Source organism: Ailuropoda melanoleuca, chromosome 16, assembly GCF_002007445.2.
Source record: "Ailuropoda melanoleuca isolate Jingjing chromosome 16, ASM200744v2, whole genome shotgun sequence".
Lineage (NCBI taxonomy): Eukaryota > Metazoa > Chordata > Mammalia > Carnivora > Ursidae > Ailuropoda > Ailuropoda melanoleuca.
In genome coordinates this window covers 2,044,594-2,056,149 of record NC_048233.1, presented here as the reverse complement: position 1 = coordinate 2,056,149, position 11,556 = coordinate 2,044,594, and positions in this window count along the sequence as shown.

The following is an 11,556-nucleotide window of genomic DNA, read 5'->3' as shown; positions in this document are numbered from 1 at the left end:
AAAGAGTCTGTTTCTTGGTTTGTCTGTCTCTTTTTTCCTCCTATGACCTTTCGTTTTCTTTCTTTCTTTTTTTTTTTTTAAGATTTTATTTATTTATTTGAGAGAGAGAGAGAGCACGAGCTTGGAGAGGGGCAAAAGGAGAGGGAGAGGGACAAGCAGAATCCCTGCTGAGCTGGGAACCCAACACATGGCTTGATCCGAGGACCCTGAGATCATGACCCGAGCCAAAGTCAGACACTTAACCGACAGCCATCAAGGCACCCTGTTTTGTTTCTTAAATTCCACATATGAGTGAAATCATATGGTATTTGTCCTTTCCTTTTTTTTTTTAAGATTTTATTTATTTATTTGACAGAGAGAGACAGCCAGTGAGAGAGGGAGCACAAGCAGGGGGAGTGGGAGAGGAAGAAGCAGTCTCCCAGTGGAGGAGCCTGATGCGGGGCTTGATCCCAGGGACCTGGGATCACGCCCTGAGCCAAAGGCAGACGCTTAACAACTGAGCCAGCCAGGCGCCCTGGTATTTGTCCTTTCCTGACTGACTTATTTCTCTTAGCTTTATACGCGATAGCTCCACCTGTGTCATTGCAAATGGCAAGATTTCATTCTTTTTTTATGGTTGAATAATGTCCTGATATATATGTGATATATATATCTGTTCTGATATATGTGCAATATCTATCTATCTATCATCTATCTATCTATCTCACATCTTTATACATTCATCTATCCGTAGACACCTGGGATGCTTCCATAGTCTGGCTATTGTACATAGCACTGTAATAAACTTAGGGGTGCCTGTATCCCTTTGGATTAGTGTTTTTGTATTTTTTGGATAAATATCCAGTAGTGTGATTGCTGGATCATAAGGTAGTTCTATTCTTAACTTTTTGAGGCAACTCCATACTGTTTTCCACAATGGCTGTACCAGCTTGCATTCCTACCAACTGTGCAAGAGGGATCCCCTTTCTCCACATCCTTGTCAACACCTGTTGTTTCTTGTGTTGTTGATTTTAGTCATTCTCACAGGTGTGAGGTGATATCTCATTGTAGTTTTTTTAAGATTTTATTTTAAAGTAGTCTCTACACCAAAAGTGGGGCTCAAACTCACAACCCTGAGACGAAGAGTCACACGTCCCTCTGATTGAGCCAACCAGGTGCCCCTCATTATAGTTTTGATTTGCATTTCCCTCATAAGTGATGATGAGCATCTTTTCATGTCTGTTGGCCATTTGTATGTCTTCTTTGGAAAAATTGTGTTCATGTCTCCTGCCCATTTTTAAATTGGATTATTTGTTTTTTGGGTGTTGCGGTTTACATGTTCTTTATATACTTTGGATACTAACCCTTTTTTGGATATGTCTTTTCCAAGTATCTTCTTCCATTCCAAAGGTTGCCTTTTAGTTTTGTTGATTGTTTCCTTCCCTGTGCTTTTTATTTTGCTATAGTCTCAATAGTTTGTTATTGCTTTTGTTTACCTTGCCTCAGGGGACCTATCTAGAAAAAAGTTGTTAAGGCTAGTGTAAGAGAAATTGCAGTCTGTGCTCTCTTTGAGGATTTTTGTGGTTTCAGGTCTTCATATTGAGGTGTTTAATCTATTTTGAATTCATTTTCGTGTATGGTATAAGAAAATGGTTCAGTTTCATTCTTTCGCATGTTGCAGTTTTCTTAACACCATTTGTTGAAGAGACATTCTTTTTCCCATTGGATGTTCTTTCCTGCCTTGTTGAAGATTAACTGACCATATAATTGTGGCGTCATTTCTGGGTTTTCTATTCTGTTCCATTGATCTAGGTGTCTGTGTTTGTGCCAGTACCAGACTGTTTTGATTACTTCAGCTTTGTAATATAACTTGAAGTCCAGAATTGTGGTGCTTTTAGCTTTGTTATTTCATTTTCAAGATTGCTATGGCTATTCAGGGCCTTTTGTAGTTCCATATAAAGCTTAAGATTGTTTGTTCTAGTTCTGTGAAAAATGCTCTTGATATTTTGATAAGGATTGCATTAAATGTATAGATTGCTTTGGGTAGTATAGACATTTTAACAATCTTTGTTCTTCCAATGCATGAACATAGAATGTCTTTCCATTTCTATGTGCCATCTTCAATTTCTTTCATCAGTGCTTCAGAGTTTTCAGAGTACAGGTCTTTGGTTAGGTTTATTCCTGGGTATCTTATTATTTTTGGTGCAATTATAAATGGGATTGTTTTCTTTTCTTTTTTTAATAAAGACATTTAAAAATTTATTTATTTATTTATTTAGAGAGCATGAGCAGGGGGAAGGGCAGAAGAAAAGGGAGAAAGAATCTCAAGCAGACTCCACACTGAGCTTGATCTCATGACCCCGAGATCATGACCTAAGCTGAAGTCAAGAGTTGGACACTTAACCAACTAAGCCACCCAGGTGCCCCTTGGGTTGTTTTCTTTCTTTCTTTCAAAGATTTTATTTATTTATTTGAAAGAGAGAGAGTGAGTGAGAGAGCGAGCATGAGCAGGGGGAGGGGGAGAAGCAGCTCCCTTGCTGAGCAGGGAGCCCAATGCAGGGCTCGATCCCAGGACCCTGGAATCATGACCTGAGCCAAAGGCAGTCCCTTAACCAACTGAGCCACCCAGGTGTCCCCCTTGGGTTGTTTTCTTAATTTCTCTTTCTACTGTTTCATTATTGGTGTATAGAAATGCAACAGATTTCTGTAGATTGATTTTGTACCCTGTGACTTTACTGAATTTATCAGGTCAAGCAGTTTTTTGGGGAGTCTTTGGGGTTTTCTATATACAGTGTCATGCCATTTGCAAATAATGAAACGTTTACTTCTTCCTTACCAATTTAGATGCCTTTTATTTCTTTTTGTTGTCTGATTGCTGTGGCTTCTAGTACTATGTTGGGTAACTGTGGTGAGAGTGTACATCCTTGTCTTGTTCCTGACTTTATGGGAAAGGCTCTCAGTTTTTCCCCACCGAGGATGATGTTAGCTGTGGGTTTTTCCTATATGGTCTTTATTATGTTGAGGTATGTTGTCTCTAAATCTACTTTATTGAGGATTTTTATTATGAATGGATGTTGTACTTTGTCAAATGTTTTTTCTGCATCTATTGAAATAATCATATGATTCTTATCCTTTCTCTTATTGATGTGATGTGTCACATTGTTTGATTAGCAAATATTGAACTACCCTTGCAATCCAGGCATAAATCTACTTGATTGTAGTGAATGATTTTTTTAATATATTGTCGGATTTTGTTTGCTAGCATTTTGTTGAGGAATTTTGCATCTATGTTAGAGATATTAGCCTGTATTTTTCTTTTTTTGTGGTGTCTTTATCTGGCTTTGGTATCAGGGTAATGCTGGCCTCTTAGAATGAATTTGGAAGTTTTCCTTTTTTTCCTATTTTTTGGAATAGTTTGAGAAGAATAAGTATTAACTCTTCTCTACATGTTTGATAGAAATCACCTGTGAAGCTATCTGGTCTTGGACTTCTGTTTGTTGGGAATTTTTTAATTACTGATTTCTCAATTTCTTTGCTGGTAATTAGTCTGTTCAAATTTTCAATTTCTTCCTTTTCATTTTGGTAGTTTATATGTTTCTAGTAGTTTATCCATGTCTTCTAGGTTGTCCAGTTTGTTAGCATATAGTTTTTCATATTCTCTTATAATTGTTTGTATTTCTGTGGTGTTGGTTGTTATTTCTCCTCTCTCATTTGTGATTTTATTTACTCGGGTCTTTCTCTTTTTTTCTTGATATGTCTGGCTAGTGGCTTATCAATTTTATTGATTTTTTTTTTAAAGAACCAGATCCTGGTTTCATTGATCTGTTCTATTGTGTTTTTAATTTCTATATCATTCATTTTTTCTCTAGTCTTTATTATTTCCTTCTTTCTGCTGGTTTTGGGATTTGTTTGTTGTTCTAGCTCCTGTAGTTGTAAGTTTAGGTTTTTATTTGAAAATTTTCTTGCCTCTTGAGGTAAGCTTACATTTTTATAATCTTCCCTCTTAGAACCGCTTTTGCTGCATCCCAATGGTTTTGAACTGTTGTGTTTTCATTTTCATTTGTTTCCATGTATTTTTTTCATTTCTTCTTTTATTTCCTAGTTGACTCATTCATTGTTTAGTAACATGTATTTAACGCTTCTAGATATTTTCTTACAGTTGATTCCTAGTTTCATAGCATTGTGGTCAGAAAAGATGCATGACATGACTTTGATCTTTTTGAATTTGTTGAGCTTAGGATGCCTGGGTAGCTCAGTTGGTTAAACATCTGCCTTCAGCTCAGGTCATGATCCCAGCATCCTGGGATCAAGTCCCACATCAGGCTCCTTGCTCAATGGGGTTCCTGCATCTCCCTCTGCCTGCCACTCTTCCTGCTTGTGCTTGTTCAACCTTTCTCTCTCTCTCTCTCTCTCTCTCTGATAAATAAATAAGTAAATAAATAATTTGTTGAGGCTTATCTTGTGGCCTCATATGTGATCCATTCTGGAGTATGTTCCATGTGCACTTGAAAATAATGTGTATTCTGCTGTTTTAGGACGGAATGTTCTTTTTTTGAAAGATTTTATTTATTTATTTATTTATTTGACAAAGAGAGAGACAGCCAGTGAGAGAGGGACCACAAGCAGGGGGAGTGGGAGAGGAAGAGGCAGGCTCCCAGTGGACTCCCAGAACGCTGGGATCATGCCCTGAGCCAAAGGCAGAGGCTTAACGACTGAGCCACCCAGGCGCCCCTAGGATGGAATGTTCTGAATGTATCTGTTAAATTCATCTGGTCTACTCTGTCATACAAAACCATTGTTTCCTTGTTGATTTTCTGTTTGGATGATTTGTAGGTGGGGGTTTAATGACTCCACTACTATTGTATTGTTATCGATTAGTCCCTTAAATTTGTTATTAACTGTTTTATGTATTTGGCTGCTCCCATGTTGGGCACATAAATATTTACAATAGTTATATCTTGTTGGATTACCCTTTTATTATTACATAGTGTCCTTCTTAGTCTCTTGTTACAGGTTTGGTTTTAAAGTCTACCTTGATATAAATATTGCTATTCTGGCTTTCTTGTGACATCCATTTGTATGATAAAATTTCTCAATTCCCTCTCTTTCAATCTACAGGTGTCTTCAGTAGGTAACATATAGATGGGTCTTGTTTCTTATCCATTCTCTTATCCTACATCTTTTGATCAGAGCATCTAGCCCATTTACATTCAAAACAATTATTGATAAATATGTATTTATGCTGTTTTATTCCTGTTTTGTGGTTGTTTCTGAAGGTTTTTCCTGATCCTTTCTTGTCTTTCTCTCCTTCATGGTTTGCTGGTTTTCTTTAGTGATATATTTGGATTTTTTCTCTTTATTCTTTGCGTATTAGTAGTTTTGATTTGTGCTTATTTTGGTTTGTATATAACATCTTCTGCATATAGCAGTCTGTATTAAGTTGGTGGTCATTTAAGTTTGAACCCATTCTTTACTCCTCTCCTCCCCATGTTTTAGGTATATGGTGTCATATCATACATCCTTTTATTTTGTGACTTCCTTGACTGATTTTTCACAGAAATATTCATTTTTACTGCTTTTGTGTTTCCAACCTTCATACTGTCTTTTTTGGTTTTCCCTTTCCACTCAAGAATCCCCTTTAGTATTTCTTGCAGGGCTAGTTTAGTGTTCATAAACTCTTTTAGTTTCTTTAGCTTTTGTTTGGGAAATTTTTTTTTAAGATTTTATTTATTTATTTATTTATTATTATTATTATTTTTAAAGATTTTATTTTATTTATTTTACAGAGATAGAGACAGCCAGTGAGAGAGTGAACACAAACAGGGGGAGTGGGAGAGGAAGAAGCAGGCTCATAGCGGAGCCTGATGTGGGGCTCGATCCCATAATGCCGGGATCACGCCCTGAGCCGAAGGCAGACGCTTAACCGCTGTGCCACCCAGGCGCCCCAAGATTTTATTTATTTATTTGACAGAGAGAGAGACAGCCAGCGAGAGAGGGAACACAAGCAGGGGGAGTGGGAGAGGAAGAAGCAGGCTCCCAGTGGAGAAGCCCGATATGCGGCGCGATCCCAGGACTCTGGGATCATGCCTTGAGCCAAAGGCAGACGCTTAACCACTGAGCCACCCAGGCGCCCCTGTCTGGGAAATTCTTTATCTCTCCTTCTTTTCTGAATGATAGCCTTCCTGGATAGAGTATTCTTGGCTGCAGGTTTTTCCCTTTCAGCACTTTGAATATATCATGCCAGTCCTTTCTGGCTCAGAAAGTTTCTGCTGAAAAATCCACTGATAGCTTCATGGGGTTTCCTTTGTATGTAACTGTCTTCTTTTTGTCTTGTAGCTTTTAATACTTTTAAAAATCACTTTATTTTGCCATTTTAATTACAATATGTGTTGGGGTGGGTCTGCTTTGGTTGATTTTGTTAGGGGTTTTCTGTGACTCTTGGATTTGGGTATCTATTTCTTACACCAGATTCAGAAAGTTTACAGTTATTATGTCTTCAAATAAATTCTTTGCTTGCTTTTCTTGCTCTTCTTCTTTAGGGACTCCTATGATACAAATGTTATTCCATAAGTCTAATCTTGTTGTGCATAATTCCTTTTTTTCTCTTTTATCTACTTGATTACTTTCCATCACTCTGTCTTTTAGGTCATTAATTTGTTCCTCTGCTTCTTCCAGCCTGCTGTTCATTCCACCAAGAACGTTTCTCATTTTATTTATTGAGTTCTTTGTCTCTACTGTGTTATTCCTTATTTCTGTGTTAAAGGTCTCACTTATATCCTCCACTCTTCTCAATTTTAGTAAGTATCCTTATGATGATTGCTTTAAATTCTTCATCAGGCATGTTTACTTAATCTGTTTTGCCTAGTTCTCTTGCCATGGCCTTGTCCTGTTCTTTCCTTTCAGACAAATTCCTCTGCTTCTCTTTTTGTCTAAGTCTCTGTGCATTTCTCTTTGTTAGGAAAGTCAGCTATGTCTCCTGTTCTTGAGGGTAATGGCTTTATGAAGAAGAGGTCCTGTAGTGTCCTGCAGCATAGTGTCCTCTGTTCCCCAGGGCCTGGCACTTCCAGGAGTGTCTCCAATGTGTGCTGCATGTGCTCTGCTGTTGTGTCCTGGCCACTTTACCCTCCAGGCCACTTTAACTCTCCAGTTTTCTGCAGAGGCTCTCTTTGCCTTTTGTGGGGAGTGTTTGGTCCCTGGCCTGAATGTGGTGAGTTTTAACTATGTGTGTTCTGGTCTGCTTGTGAAATGAGACCCTTCATCACCACCACCAGAACCAAGGCCTCGAACAACTCTTGGGCCAGGAGACACCAAGTTGGGAAGCATTTGGGCTGGTCTTCTGGGGGAGGGTCTCACCGCATTGGGACTGAGGTAAGGGTGACTGAGAAGGGTTGTTCTTCTGAAGTGTGTGTGGGGGTTGGGTTTGGTGTAAGCAAGTTAGGTAGTGAGTGTGGGTGCTGTGTTGTTTCCCACAGGTGGCTCTCTGCTTCTGCTGAGTGGTGGGGGAGGGAAATGGCACCAGCTAGCTCCTTTGTTTTTGAAGAGGTTTCTCCGTGTATGTTGCCTCTCTGGAACATGCTCCAAGATGAGCAACTAACCTCACTACTGTGTGTCCCAGGCATTCTTCAGATCACAGTTTCCATGTTGTATGTCCATGAGTTGTTAGCTTGTCTTCTCTCCAAGAGCATTCCCAATGGCCTCTGAGCTCTCCTAGAGCCAAGCATACTGACCTTTAAAACTCCAGGCTTTAAGCCCCACTCGTTGTAATAACTCACAAAATTTGGGCCTCTTCACCTTACAAGCCAATTGCTATGGGGATTTGTCTTCCCATTTGCTCCCCTGTCTGCTAGTTTATTTCTCACCCTTTTCTGAGGCTACAGCTCCTTCCCTACTGCAGCGATCACAATCTGTTTCTCTCCCAAATCATGTCTCTGCACTTCCTACCTTCTTCAATGTGGCCTCCTCATTACCTTTATTTATTTATTTATTTAATTCTTTATTTAAATTCAATTTAGTTAACATATTCTGTATTATTAGAATTTAGTGATTCATCAGTTGCATATAACACCCAGTGCTCATTACATCAAGTGCCCTCCTTAATGCCTATCACCCAGTTACCACTTCTCCCCACCGACCTCCCCTCCAGCAACCCTCAGTTTATTTCCTAGAGTTCAGTGTCTCTTATGGTTTGCCTTCCTATATTCATCTTATTTTATTTTTTCTTCCCTTCCCCTATGTTCATCTGTTTTGTTTCTTAAGTTCCACATATCAGTGAAATCATATGGTATTTGTCTTTCTCTGATGGGCTTATTTCACTAAGCATAATACCCTCTAGTTCCATCCACATCATTGCACATGGCAAGATTTCATTCTTTTTGATGGCTGAGGAATAGTCCATCTCTTCACTACTTTTAGTTGTGGATTTTGTTCTGCCTGTCTTCAGGTCAATTTCTGAAATACTTAAGATGATTTGGTAGTTATCTAGTTGTTTCCATAGGATGAAGTGAGCCTGGGGTCCTCCTACTCTACTACCATCTTCCCTTCTACCTTTTCTCCTAGATCACCTATTATTAGAGTTAGAGTGAACATATTTTCCTCTTTTCTCTAAATCTCTATTTTTTCTCTCTCATTCTGTGATGCCTTCTGGGTTAATCCAGCCAGTCTCTTGACTTTTTTCTTTAGTTACAGCTAATCTACTGTTCAATTTATTCACTAAATTTTTATTTATAATTTTCAGAAATTTGTTTTGTATTTCTACTCATTCTTGTTTCATTTATTCTTGTCCTTTCTTACATTTTTTTCTTTTAGATATTTTGTAATTTTAAAATGCTTATTTTTTCACCTCAATAATATTGTTCTACGTTTAAATCCTAGGCTTACACGGTTATTACAAAGTTATGAATTCCTCAGGGATGGCTTTTTTCTTTCCCCTGTTCTCTATCTTCAGGGGCAAGTGCAGCTTTAATTCACACTTACTACAGTGGTTTTCATTCTCTTTTTGTTTCTGAAACCTGACAATTTAACTTTCTTTCTAGAGTATTCAGCTTTACATTTAAAACAAAACTTTTGAATTTATTCAGCAGTTCTAGGTGTTTATCACAGGAGAATTTTCAGGTTATCTGGTCTGCCAACTTGCCAAACTTGAAGTTTATTAGTTAAGTTTGTGTGTGTGTGTGTGTTTTAATTAAAGCAATTTTTTAAAAAGATTTTATTTATTTATTTGACAGAGATAGAGACAGCCAGCGAGAGAGGGAACACAAGCAGGGGGAGTGGGAGAGGAAGAAGCAGGCTCACAGCAGAGGAGCCTGATGTGGCGCTCGATCCCATAACGCCAGGATCACACCCTGAGCCGAAGGCAGACGCTTAGCCCCTGTGCCACCCAGGCGCCCCAAAGCAATTTTTAAATTGTGGTAAAACACATACCATAAAATTTGTTAATTAGCTTTTAATATGATGGGTAAAACTGCAGAAAGAATGCTCATTTTTAGTTGCAGTATTAGAAAGGACTTCTTAATACATTAGTAGGAAGCGAAGGTTTTATAAGGGAATGAGAGACAGAGAGGCAGAGATTGGAGGACATATTCTGGGAACGATAAATAGTTGGTTTGGCTGGATTGTAGTATATTGTACCTGGCATGATGTGAGCAATTTTCTGGAATAGTAAATTAGGGACAGACTGTGGAGGGCCTTGACTTTCTGCTTAAGGGATTTGGACTTTGAAAGCCTGAAGGTTTCAAAATTAGTTCTTTTTAAAAATTAATTAATTAATTAATTAATTTGAGAGAGAGAGGAGTCTGCAGGGGGGAGCAGAGGAGAGGGACCAGCAGACTCCATGCTGAGCACAAAGCCCGACCCGGGGCTCAATCCCATGACGCTGAAATCATGACCCGAGCTGAACTCAAAAGTTGGACGTTTAACTGACAGAGCCATCCAGGCGCTCTTCGAACTTAGTTCAATTTGAAGGTTAGTGCTGGCAGCAGTATATAGAATGATTTAGAGGGTGGTGGGATTGATGGCAGAGATCAATTAGGAACATACCGCAATAGCCCAAGAAGCATGAAGACCCATAATAGGGGTAAGACCTGACAAAGGCTCAGAGCTGTTGAAATGACCAAAGCATAATTGTAGTTATTAAGCAAATTGGGGCTGAGAAAAGGTGCTGGTATAGCCATATGATAGCATTCTCTAGAGTAAGTTGTTTCCCAATGGTGTTGCATTATGAACTCTTAGAGATGCTACTTATAAAATGTCTGCTCATTAGTCTGTCGTGCTAGTTAGAGCTTTCCTGTGATTGAACCCAGGCTTGAAAAGCATGCATCAGTATAGTTTGAAAAATGGTTTTAAAACAGGGAAAGTAGAGTAAAACAGAATGCTCCATAGCTCTACATTGTACAAGCAACTGTTCTTAGTATCAGCAGTAAGAGTTTTAAGTGGTCTCCCATTGTTTGCTTCTAGTGTTAACAAGATCTTCTGAAATCCTTGATCTGGACTTTCTATCACCGAATGTCTTAACAGGCCAATTTGATCACCTGTTTCTACTGGGACGTATGTCCAGTTGGCATGATGGTAACCCAAAGTGTCTTCTTTTGTGCTTGTTTTCTTATTCCTGTGGTATGTTCTAAGGTGATTTTCTTACATGTCATGAGTGGGAGTCTTCCTTTCCCAAACTGTTGTGGGTTGTTTTCTAACTTGTTTCTTAATTGTCTAAATTTAAATGAACACTGGCTATTTAGAAATGCCACATTTAGTATTTAATTAATGAGTGAACTGATAAAAAGCAATGGAACTAAGCAGCTAAGAAGTTTACTGGAGAAGATCTCAAATAACTTAATTTTGAGAATGAGTTGTCAAGGTGTGGGTGCGGACAGAGGAAAGAAAGAACCTGGAAAGTAAAGGCAAATATTGATGCTCCCTCACCAAATATGCAACATCTATATAGATTTTGCTTTCAACCTTTATATATTCCCTTATGTGTTTCTCTAATTGCTAGTTTTGTTCATCATGTGACAACTTGCATTTCATGTATTTCACATTTTTGGTGTGTTTGTTCCACAGTGCCTTTTAAATTCATACCCTTGATATCTAGCATGGTTTTTATTACATAATAAATATTCAACAAATCTTGTTAATAAATGATTGAGTGGGTGACTGCTATTAAAAAGAAGTCAAGGAGCACCTGGATGGGTCAGTTGGTAGAGCATGTGACTCTTTTTTTTTTTTAAAGATTTTATTTATTTATTTGACATAAATCGGGGGAGCCTGCTTATCCATCTTCTTCTGCCCCTCCTCCCCAAATAAATAAATGAAATCCTTAAAAAAAAACCACAGAATCAGTATACAAGTCAGTTAAATCTAAGAGGCAAACTGCTTTTGCCACTGTAATTCAACTTGAATATACTCATCTGAGCAGTTGAACCAGATTACCCAGGCTTAAGAGTCTGGCTATCCTTAAAGTAGAACAAGAAGAGAAATCCGTATTAGCTTTACCCAGAATGGTCAGCAGGTTATGCAACATTTCTTATGGTTGCTCATCTTCATTCACTCTTAAGTGGCTTCGGGTCATCAGGATTTTCACCATCA